This window comes from Camellia sinensis, chromosome 5, assembly GCF_055761805.1.
Source record: "Camellia sinensis isolate YWXY chromosome 5, ASM5576180v1, whole genome shotgun sequence".
Classification (NCBI taxonomy): domain Eukaryota; kingdom Viridiplantae; phylum Streptophyta; class Magnoliopsida; order Ericales; family Theaceae; genus Camellia; species Camellia sinensis.
In genome coordinates this window covers 163,998,536-164,010,810 of record NC_138965.1, presented here as the reverse complement: position 1 = coordinate 164,010,810, position 12,275 = coordinate 163,998,536, and the positions used below count along the sequence as shown (strand labels likewise).

At 29.0% G+C, this 12,275-nt stretch overlaps 1 long non-coding RNA gene across 1 annotated transcript; it reads left to right on the top strand.

Moving 5' to 3' along the window:
* Positions 1-2,823: 2,823 nt before the first annotated feature.
* Positions 2,824-11,877, top strand: LOC114267486 (uncharacterized). The gene is made up of 8 exons (XR_014328941.1): positions 2,824-2,903; positions 8,230-8,317; positions 8,461-8,572; positions 8,678-8,761; positions 8,929-9,010; positions 9,362-9,448; positions 11,192-11,267; positions 11,742-11,877. It is a non-coding gene; the product is annotated as an uncharacterized LOC114267486 (long non-coding RNA).
* Positions 11,878-12,275: the final 398 nt, after the last annotated feature.

Below are 12,275 nucleotides of genomic sequence, written 5' to 3'. Positions count from 1 at the left end.
AAACTAAAATATTTTACGTCAAAAAAAAAAAAACAAAACAGAGCCTTAACCTTTACCCCCCAAAAAATATATTAGAAATTAAAATAAAAATAAATAAATTCAAATTTACTTTTTCCGTCCAAATTTGAATCGTTGGATCAACTCATAGTGCATCTCCACCGTCGCAAGTAGGAAGGTAAGGAGAAAGTTCAAGGAGAGATTCTCAACTCCTTGTTTTGTGCATCTTGCTTTTGTTTCGACTCTTGCTTTATGTTTGGTGAGTTGTTTGATCTTTTGTTGTTGGAGTTTGTTTGTTGCTTCATTTTTTTAGGTTTTCAAGGATTTTTTTTTTCCCTTGATTTTTTCTGTTTGTCTGTTAGTTCAATGTCCTAGTCTAAATCCTTGTAGGTCGTTTGAATGTCTTTATGCATAAACTATTTTATATCTATTTGGTTTATTAAAAATAAAAAAATTAAAAAGTCCACTTTTTTTTCATATTTAGAAATTTTTTTAATTTTTTTGTACTTTTAAATTTTTTTAGACTTGAAGAATCAAGAAACTAAAAAAATTGACATAATTTAAAATAAAATAAAATAAAAAAATCAGAAAAAGAAATGTTGTTGCCAAACTCATCTCTCGCCCAAATCCTGTTACACAAGGGAATGGAGCACCCTACAATTTGGACTGGGTGCTAGGATGGAATGAGGGCCAGACAATGGGCTAAATTGTTGAATTCTACTAAAGTTAGAAGAATAGCAGGGCATGAGAGGCCCAACTATTCAATGGCAGATTAATGAGAGGCCCAGTCCATGCTCATCACTCAAAAAACAAAAAAATAAAGTGGGAACCCCCTTTTTTTCTGAACTGAAAAAAAATAAAAAATAAAAAAAATGAGAAAGACCACCATTTGCACCTTGTGCAAAAAGTATATTTTTTTCCATCACAAAAAATATAATCTTTTATTTCTAACAAAAAGTACAATTTTTGCTATAAAAAGCATAATTTTAATTGCACATAAATTTAGGGTTATACATCATAATTTCATCATTTATGACTTTATAAAAATTGTAATTTTTATCATAAAAATCATATTTTCTTACGATATTAAGTCAAATCGAATTTGAAATGACACATATACTTCCTATATAGTGTCGGCTCAATCTAAATTCAACCCAACTCAGGATTGTTTTAAAAAGATGGTTAAAAATTAATTTTTTAATTTTTTAAAATTTTTTAACTTTATTATGTGAGAGGTGATGTAACATAAAATAAGTTAAAAACTTATTTTTAATTTTTTTAACATATTCTCAAATGGCTCCTCAATATTTATTGACCCATCTCTATCAGATTTAGATTGAAGTCATCTCAAATAGTACTATATATATATACACATAAATATTTGTTATGTTTAGTTCTATCATTAAATTAATGTATCAGTGGTTGTGGACATGATGGTAGTGGATTGGTGGGCAATGATAATGATAGTAGCGGCAGTGACAATAGTAATAAGATGGGTGATGATGGTGGTATGGTGATGATAGTAACTATAACAGTAATGGTGGTGATGGTGATGGTGGTGAATGTAGTGATAGTGGTAGGGATTGATAATAATTGTGATAGATTGGTAGAGATATTAATAAACATTGATAAATTTTTTAAATAAAAAATATATTAGATTAATTAAATTTATTTTTTGATTCATTTTTATTCAAACTACACCAAATGTTAGAAAATATTTAAAATATATATATATTTTTTCTGAAAATCTTGTCAACTAAACTAGCGTATAAAGGTTTACCCTAGCTATATAGGTAGGCCATTTAATGTAATGTTAGTTGAAAAAAAAGAAAAAAAGAAAATGACGTCTTGTCTGCTAGTTCTGTTCAAGAGTCAACTATGCAATGATCACTTGCCAATACCGTGAAGGAAAATGATTGGTGGCCCTAAAAAATTTGTCCTTAATGCCCCTAATTTCCATTTTTGGAAACTGTTTCTTTTTTTCTTTTTTTTTTCCTTTTTTTTTTTTTTTTTTTTACTTAAAGTGGAATTTCGGGGCATTCGAGCCCCGAAATTTAGGGCCCTCAATCACTTCCGTACCGTGAATTAGTAGTACTCAGGTACATCAATCTTTTTTGCTGCGCATCAAATGAAATTATGTAAAATTATATTAAAATATATTTAAAAAATAAAAAAGTTACCATCTATATAATATGGCAAAATTGTTTTTAAAAAATGTCCTACGTGTCATATAAATTTTAAAATGTCTCTCTCTTATATTTTTGTTTAAGGGCTAAGATCACTTTAACTATTAATGGAATGGCTGAGATCATTTGTCAATAATTTGATTCCCAGCCATTCCTCTCCTATCTCTCTTTTACTTTACATTTCTTTTCCCTTTTTCCTCTCATCTCCGAGGATTTTCAAAAATACCCAACAACTATGCTCAATCTATATTTTCAACGGAGACGCGATGAGCAACCAAATTGGAGAATCTAAAATGGTAGCTTTTTGGACTAATTGGAGCAGAGTCATCACAGTCGACTATGTTCATCGACTATTGAGAAAGAAATTGAGTTCTTAATTGGCTTCTCAGTAGCAAAAAAAACTTTGGTTTCTCTGGTTTCTTCCAAAACCTCAGATTTCTTCGATTGTCCAGGGTTCATATATGTATGTATGTATGTATGTATGTATGTATGTATAGATCTATGTTTTTGTTTAATTGATAGGTATTTTTCACTTATCTCAGGGTTCATGTATGTATGTATATATAGATCTGTGTTTTTGTTTTTGTTAGTTGATTGTTTAATTGATAGGAAGCTTTACAATTTTTTCACTCATCTCAAGGTTCTTTGGAAGGATCTATTTTACAGATTTGTGGTTGCTTTATCAATGCTTGGTGTTGAGTTGAAAAGTTCAATAAATTTGTAAGTATGAATTGGGATGTTTACATTGCGGTATTGATTGATTGTATTTCTGATATTCTGATTGAGTCTCGAATTATTGTCATTTACTAATAATTTTGATTGGGTCTCTAACATTGTCCTCAAAGGTTAATGTTTGAGTCATCTTAAAGTTTTGTTACTGGTTGGAGCACAACCCATTATTTTGCTCTTTCTATTTTTGTTTTTGCTTCTTTTTTTTTTGTTTCAATTCGAAAACTTCAAACTTTGCGCTAATTTTTCTTGAGGTTGGTCACTATTCATGGTTTAAATTTAAGCTTTTATTTGAAATAATATTCATGTCAGTATGTGTATACTCACTCAACTCTCCATTGCTATGATATCGAGATTTTCTCGATTTTTGTCTTTTCTGAATTAGTTAAAATTTTCTGATCACGATTTGTATTTCCTTTCTATAATTTGGTGAATTCCGCTACTAATTCATTGCTTAGTTGATAACAGTGCATTTCATTGCTGAGTTGATAATTTGATTCAATCATCTACCTAATTCCATGCATGTGATACAAATTTGTGTTTTCATATGGTTATTAATGTATTTAAATTTGCTTTATCTCTCTGTTTGTTTCTTTGATGGTTTACTTACATGATTATGAAAGGTAATTCCTTTCAAAAAAATGCTTCTAAAAGTAAGGCAGTAGCAAACAGACTTAACCAACTATAAAAAGGATATATATATATATATATATATGCTTCCCTTAATTTTGTCCTTAAGTATGAGTATTGGAATTATCTAACAGACTATAAGATTCAAACATAGGATCTATTGTGTGTTCTATTATGACCATTAACTCATTTAGAAGTCCTATGGGTTTGCCACCTTAACCGTGTTTAATAGTAAATAATTTTTTAACCTTGGCTTGAAGGTGTGTTTGATTAGCTCATAAAAAGTTGTTATGGCTTTGTTTGCTACAATGGTTGATTAGGTAATTGGTCTGCCTTCCATTGATGGATTTGTCAATAATTTCTTGTTTATCTATTGTTTAACTTGGCTTTATTTTACATGTGAAAATTGTTAATCATATTATTTAATTTTGATGATGTCTAAAATATTATTTGTAACAATTTGAATTTTTTAATATACATATGTATTTGACCCAAAATATTATCTTTTTAAAAGAATATATATATATATATATATATATATATATATTTGTTAAATATTAGTTAAATAAAAATATTTTTGAAAACTTTACTATTCACTTTTTGAAAATTGAGGCTGATCACTATTCACTTTTTGACCAAATTAAAAATTGATTAATTATATTATTTTGACAAATTTGATATTGATGGGTTGTCTTGTGTTGACAAAATTAATATGGAGTGGTAGAATATATTTAGTTTAAAATCTCTACAACATATACAATATTTTAAAGAGGGCATATATTTTCAGATCCATCATAAATATTATTAAAGAGATTTTTCTGTATGCAAATATTTTATTAGAACATTATATATATAATGCATATAATATAAATAGAATACATCACGTGCGCTATTAAATTTTTTACATTACATTGATTATATCATATTATAATCAAACAAGAAGAAAAAGATGGAGTTATATATATATATATGTGTGTATATATATATATATATTATAAACTAGATGGAGAAAATTATTTGTTTGTTTGAAAGTTGTGAACTTTGTATTAAATTGTCTACAAAAATGGTGGCTCCATGTTTGAAAAAACAAAAAGAAAAAATCAGTCTTATTTTTTATCTTTTGCTGACTATTCAAAATCAATGAGTGTGCTTATGTAAGCGATGACATCAAGAGTGTGCTTATGTAAGCCATGACATCAGGAGCGTGGTTATGTAAGCCATGACGTCAGGAGCGTGGTTATGTAAGCCATGACGTCAGCAAAGAGCGTCCAACGGGTATATTTTTGTGTATAAATAGAAGTGTTGGATGTGGAGAAAAATCAAGAACTCGAAGAGAAAATTTTCTGTGAGCTCCAAATTGTATTCTTCTCTTTCACTTTCAGATCTAAGTCTAGCTTTTGTTCATACACTTTCATATCTACTCTTTGTGAGAGAATTATTCAATTACCACTTATTCTTATTCCTTATTTTTGTGAGAGATTTTGTAAGGGTAAGGCATTTATTGTTGAGTGAGGCTCAATAGATAAGAGTAAGTCCTGTGCCAAATCCACAAGATTGGTAGTGTATTTATTCAATTGATAGTAAAGAAATTCTCAAGGAGGTTCCTTGGGGAGTGGACGTAGGCCTGGGGTGCCGAACCACTATAAATCGCAGTGTTTGATTTTCTCTCTCTATCTCTTCTACTTTTATATTGATAATTATTATTCTGTTTTTTTTATTTATTAAAATTCTGAATATTGTGTTATCTTTAATATTGTGAAATTTTTAATAACCAAATTCACCCCCCCCTCTTGGGTTGCCTATCTAGGATAACAAAAATTAAGTATCTTAAATTTTTACTAGCGAGGCTTCATTTTATATGTTGGCTATCTTTTGAATTATTAGCTACATGCAGTTTATGTTTTTTGTTCGGAGACGGTAGAGAAACAAGAACCAAGAAGAGCGAGTATTTGATTTTTTTATGCTAATAATTTGGGTCTTCTATTTTAATTTTTGAATTTCATACTATTTTGATAATAATCATTGTGATAATTTTACTGTAATTTTAAAAATTAGCATTGTTTAGAATGCCTTTATGTTTGATTTTATTGTTTTTCAAAAACAAGATGTTTTAGTTTGTTTTGATTAGACTTGAAAAATTCAAGTTAGACAATGAATGGAAGTGTTGTGTGGGTCTATTAGTGAATGTTTCAAAAAATTGAGAGCAATGGCACAACGACCCATTTAACAAGTGAGCCTTTTTTTTTTTCCACAATTTTAGAAGTTTATTTATTAAGTTTCTTTTTATTGGAATTTTTCTTCTTGATAGGTGATTTTGGGGGTGGAAGAGAAATTTAGATTATATTGATTCAACAGAATAACTTTGCCTCTTACTTTTTACACACCCTATAACTCTACCAGTGCTTATAATCAATTAAAATTTTAATTTTAAAACTTAGACACTGTAGGCACAATTGTATATTCATTTTAAAATAGATGTGACAAAAAAATGTGGTTATAATAAATTAAAATTTTGATTTGATGGGTTAGAGTCAATTTTTTCTTCTTCTTCCCTTTACTCCTGTGACTCTTAACTCAATATATTTTTGTTTCATTGGATGAAAACCGTCTATTATTTTTTACAGGAGCTGAGCCTATTCTTTCCTTTCTTTCTTTCTTTCTTTTTTTTTTTTTCCTCTCATTTTTATTTTACTTTCAGAGTGAGAATTGTAAGTTTTGATAAAAAAAAAAAATAAAACAAATTATGCTTTCAGCTTTGCCAGTTAAACAATGCTGAGATTGGCTCAATGAGGTCTAGAAAGAATTTGTTTAAAAAAAAACAGTAAAGAGGTCTAAAGTAACAAAAGTCAGTTTTAAGCCAATTGGCCGTTTTGATTTTTCTATAAATATTTGGTTATGGATTTACATTAATTCAGTAGACTCTCTATGTTATTAGTTAGTCATCTTGGAGTAATAAGTGATGGCATAAAGTTTATGCTTGAAGCAGTTTAAACCTGCTTTATACTTTTGGATGAACAGTAAAGAGGCCATTTTGTAAATCTCTCTCTGGTTCTATTTCAGTCTCTCTCTCCCTTTCTTCTACCCACTTCCCTTCTTGGTTTTGATTTGAGTGCACTGTTTGATCAAATGCAAGGTAGATCGATTGACACAACCAACAAGAAAGAGATCGGTATTGTCTTCAAATTTTTCCTTCCTTTTCTAGGCATATCTAGGGTTTCTCAATTCATTTTTTTTTTTTTTTGTTGATTTTTCTTTTTCGGTTTTTTTTGTTTGTTTTATGTGTCTCTTTATATGCATTCACTATGTGATTTGTAAAATGGGTCTCCAAAATGCCTCAAAATTTTTATTTGGGTTTTTGTTGGGTGTCTAAATTTTTATGTGATTTGTTTCTCATTTGAGTTTGATTGTGTTTCTCATTTATATTATGTGATTTGTTTCTCATTTAGGTAAGACTTCGAACTCGCTGTACAATATTTTTTCCCGATCGTTGTTGATTATGTTGTGTTTTTCCCTTTCTCTGCTCTTACCGGTAAAATTTATTCACTCTTCGTTGTTTGCCTTTTCACTTTCTTTGCTCTTGCCTATAATTTTGATTTATTGTTTAAATTCTGAATCCTGAAGGAGTTATTTGGATTTGTTGTTTTGTTGTTTGATAGTAATTTTTGGTTTTGGAGTTTAGGTGTCTAATTTTTGTGAGGGTACTTTCATTATCCCATCTATGATTTTTGTGGGTACTCGCAATTGCTTAGCATCAAATTTGTTTGATCCGTATTGAGCATCAAACTATGAAAATTAACTCTGTAGATCTTCCTTGGTTTTGCTTCTGCTACTATGAAAACATTTACTAATTATTAGAGCCTGCAATTATTACATAAAACATTATTTGGCTTGCATAGGCAAATACAATGTTCACATGTTCTTAGAGTCATGCCATCATAACTGCATCTTTTTCACTCAAGTTTAAGCTTCGAGAAACTCACTTAGAGACCAATTAAGTTGAAAAACGAATGATATATATTAAAAATTGAAACAGATAGTTCAGGGAAAGCTACTATTGCATATAAAGTTGGTTTTTTAATAATTGTATATATTGTCTTGACATCTTATACTAAACTAACCTCCATCAAACACATTGAAAATAGTAGGTATGGGTTTAATGATTAGAAAATTGGTTTGTCTACTTGCAGTGTAGTATGCTTACTTGCAGTGTAGTATGCTTAATACATATATGGTTGTGGTGATAGTATATGAACACCACTAATCATATTGGTTTGTCTACATTCATCATATTGGTTTCCAATTTTGTGTAGAACACCATTAATTGTTAGTCTTTGTTACTTTTTAATATGGAAACTAGCTTAGAATCTTATTCTCTGCTTCTTTTCTTTTTTTCATTACCAATATGAATTCAATTTGTTCTCAAATTATAGTTGGTTTTGTAATAATTGTTTATGTTGGTTGTTGATTTAGATTTTTTTTTTTTTCTTATTAGTTGGTGTGCTTCTTTTATTTTTGTTTTTTTAAAGTACATTAGTTAGTGTCATTTGGTTTTATCAGTTGATACTTCTAATACTAATACAATTTGGTTTGGGGCCTACCTTGAATGTGACTTTTTATTTTTCTCAAATTTTTCTTTCCTTACCAAATTAGAAGTAAGTTTATCTTCTCTGTGTTCTGATTAATTCAGGAAAGGTGACTACTACCGGTATCTTGCTGAGTTTAAGACTGACCAGGAAAGAAAAGAGGTTGTTGAACAATCACTGAAGGGTTATGAGGCATGTTGATCAATTGTCTTGACATCCTATACTAGAGATATGCATAGTGAATTGCTGCATATTGACATACTTTTGTTTTTAACCTTCACTTGATGTGTCTTCTTGATGCTGTTTTTTTTCTCTTTTTTTTTTTCTTTTTTAAGGCTGTTTCTACTATTGCAAATACAGATCTCCCTTCAACACACCCAATTCGTCTTGGCCTTGCTCTCAACTTGTCTGTCTTCTATTATAAGATTATATGAATTCCCTTGAGAGGTTATTCTTAATTCCTACTTATCTGGTGCCATTTCTTTGGAAAGAAGTTTATCTGTGTCGTTTCTTTGGAAGTAAGTTTATATTCTCTGTTTCTCATTAATTCAGGAAAGGTGACTACTACTAGTATCTTGCTGAGTTTAAGACTGACCAGGAAAGAAAAGAGATTATTCTTATGAGATTATCTTGCTGGTATCCAACTTCTCTGTCTTCTATTATGAGATTATGAATTCTCTTGAGAGGTTATTCTTAATTCCTACGTATCTGGTGTCATAACAAACAATGGGCAATTTTTAAGGAGTTGATTTTGGATAATGGAGCTTGCTTGCTTATATTTTCTATTCTTCCTTTTGTTTCAGGTACATATGCCTTGGCTTGAAGGAGTGTTTGATTAGCTCATAAAAAGTTGTTATGACTTTGTTTGCCGCAATGGTTGATTAGGTAATTGGTCTGCCTTCCATTGATGGATTTGTCAATAATTTGTTGCTTATCTATTGTTCAACTTAGCTTCATTTTACATGTTGTGAAAATTAAGAATCTTAAATTTTTGTTAGATAGGCTTCATTTACATGTTGCTATCTTCTGGATTATTAGCTAGATTCAGAACTACGAAGAGCGAGTACTTGATTTTTTTATGGTGATAACTTGGGCCTTCTAGTTTAATTTTTGAATTTCATACAATTTTGATGATAATCATTGTGATAATTTTTACTATAATTTTGAAAATTAGCATGGTTTAGAATGCCTTTATGTTTGATTTTGCTTTGTTTTGATTAGACTCGAAAAATTCAGGTTATACAATAAATGGAAGTGTTGTGTGGGTCTATTAGTGAATTTTTCAAGAAATGGAGAGCAATGGCACAACGGCCCATTAAACAAGTGAGCCTTTTTTCTTTTTCGCAATTTTATATCTTTGTTTGGGGAACTAGAAGTGTATTTTTGGAGTTTCTTTTTATTGTAATTTTTCTTCTTGATATAGGTGATTTTGGGAGTGGAAAAGAAATTTAGATCAGGTTGATTTAATAGAATAACTTTGCCTACTACTTATTCCACACCCTATAACTTTACCAGTGCTTATAATCAATTAAAATTTTTATTTTAAAATTTAAACACTGTAGGCACAATTGTATATTCATTTTAAAATAGATGTGACAAACAAATATGATTATAATAAATTAAAATTTTGATTGGAAGGGTTAGAGTCAATTTTTTTTTCTTCTTCCCTTTACCCCTGTGACTCTTAACTCAATATATTTTAGTTTTATTGGGTGAAAATCATCTGTTATTTTGTACAAGAGTTGCGTCTGTTCTTTCCTTTCTTTCTTTTTTTTTTTTTTTTCTTTCTTCTTCTTCTTCTCCTCCCCATTTTTTATTTTATTTTCAGAGTGAGGATTGTAAGTTGTGATAAATAAATAAAAAAAGGGTAAATTACAAACACACCCCTTGAGATTTACTTAAATTACAAATTACCCCCTGTGGTTTTAGAAATTACATTATGTCCTCTAAGGTTTCTAATTTCATAATAAATATGTTCTTTTATTATTAAATCATCAAGTTAATTAACAATTTTTAATAATGTTAAAATTTTATTTCAATTAATAATTCAGATAATTTGATTATTGTATATGTGAACAGTTAGAAATTTCACTTTTTTAATTATTTTTGTTAAATAAAAAATTCTGATAGGTTGTAATTTTCCAAACCACATGGAACAATTCGTATTTTAAGCAAGCCTCAGGGGTGTATTTGTAATTTATCCAAAAAAATTATACTTTCAGCTTTGCCAGTTATTTTGTAAGACTCTATAAACAATGCTGAGATTGGTTCAATGAGATCTATAAAGAATTTGTAAAAGAAAAACAGTAAAGAGGTCTAGATTAATAAAAGCCAGTTTTAAGCCAATTGGTTGTTTCTTTTTTTCTTCAAATATTTGGTTTGGGAACTAAATTAATTTAGTAGACCGTCTATGTTATTAGTTAGTCATCCTGGAGTAATGAGTGATGGCATAAACTTACTTTATGCTTGAAGTAGTTTAAACATACTTTATACTTTTAATTGGATGATTATGCATAATGGTAACTCATAAGTGAAGAAGAAGGTGATTTCACTTTCAACCCTTAATGTTGGTGAAGTGCTCTCTTAAATGTTGTGGGCAAATTCTTGGTGATTGATTTGGAGTATACAACATATTATCAATCACCTAGAAAGTGAAAAATATGTAATCCCTTTTTATTTTTCCTTTTTTTTTAGTAGGCAGGTCAATTGATTGGTTTGAGGCAAATGTGGTGTTGGGTATGAGATAAGGAAAAGCTGTGAATTTCATGTAATAATTTTTTGAAATGGTTTAGATTTTAGAAACCTATCCTCATGTAATGATTTTTTTTTTTAAATGGGTTAGATTTAAATGTGTTTCTGAATGGTTTTGATTCCAAAAATATTAAAATGATAAATGAACTAGCACAAGTATTTGGTTGTAATCTTTGTTTAAAAAAATAATACAGTTAATTTTATTTAATTAACCTTGGGTTTAATTTTAGTTAGATTTTCCCATTAACATTAATTTCAAGTTTGATTTTTTTTTTTTTGTTGCCTACTAATTGTTATACATAATGCTTCAACTAGAAAATGAGTTATGCATTATCACAGGGATGGAAACTCAAAGGAGCATGATCATCCAAAAATGGATACTTCGCACAAGGTAAGCTTTAATTGTTTAAAATTTTAATTTTGTTTGGTTTTACAACCTTCAAAAATTCTTCTTCCTTATAACAAGACTCTCTTAGTCTTAATAAAAAAAATTATTCGCTCCCCTTACAAAATTTGAGTTTAATTCTATTTGGAGGTTTGTATGATTTATCGGCATTCTCAATTGATCCTTCTATACTATTATTTGTTTTTCTATTCATTTGTTTACTTTAGTAATGCATACAATTGTCTATTCTCATTTGTTTACTTTAGTAATGCATACATAATTCAATTGACCATAATAGTTACGTTCAATTCTTCTTAATTCATAGCTATTGATTTTCCTATTTCTCATATGTATTTTGATGCGATTTTTCATGTTACAGTTTCTTTTGATGCAATTATTCTTCATTGCAATTTCTTTGGATTTCTCATATGCATTTTGATGTAATTTTGAAGCGAATTTAAGCGAGTGATTTTGTTGCAGGTCATTGACCCATATTGGAAACATTGGGTTACATTGCTTCTACCAGTGTGTCATTGGTTGGCTCTCTCATGTTAAATTATTTATTTATTTATTTTGGGTTAGCTAGGATGATTCTTTTGTATCATAATGTTCATTGACCTTTATTTGAAGGAATTTAAACCTGATAAAGCGATAGGGTTACCAGTTGTAATACTAATTCAATAACATTCTTTTATTGAAGATTATCACATTCTAACTTGCTATAGTGTATAGGTGTGTCATTTTGACGTTGAAAAAAATCTAAAATTTGCTATTTAGACTTTTAAGTTTAGCAAATATTTCTAGATTCTTTGCACATGCTACATTCAAATACATAATTCATTTTTTGGACTTTAATTTTGAAATTTGCTATTTGAAATTTATAAATGCTTTTGCTAATTCAATGTGCAGAAACAATTTCAATTTCTTATATGTGAAGTTTTAAGTCGGAGTAACATTACCATTTTGAATTGAGTTATTATCATTGAGTTTCGTAGCACGTGACACCAAAAAAAT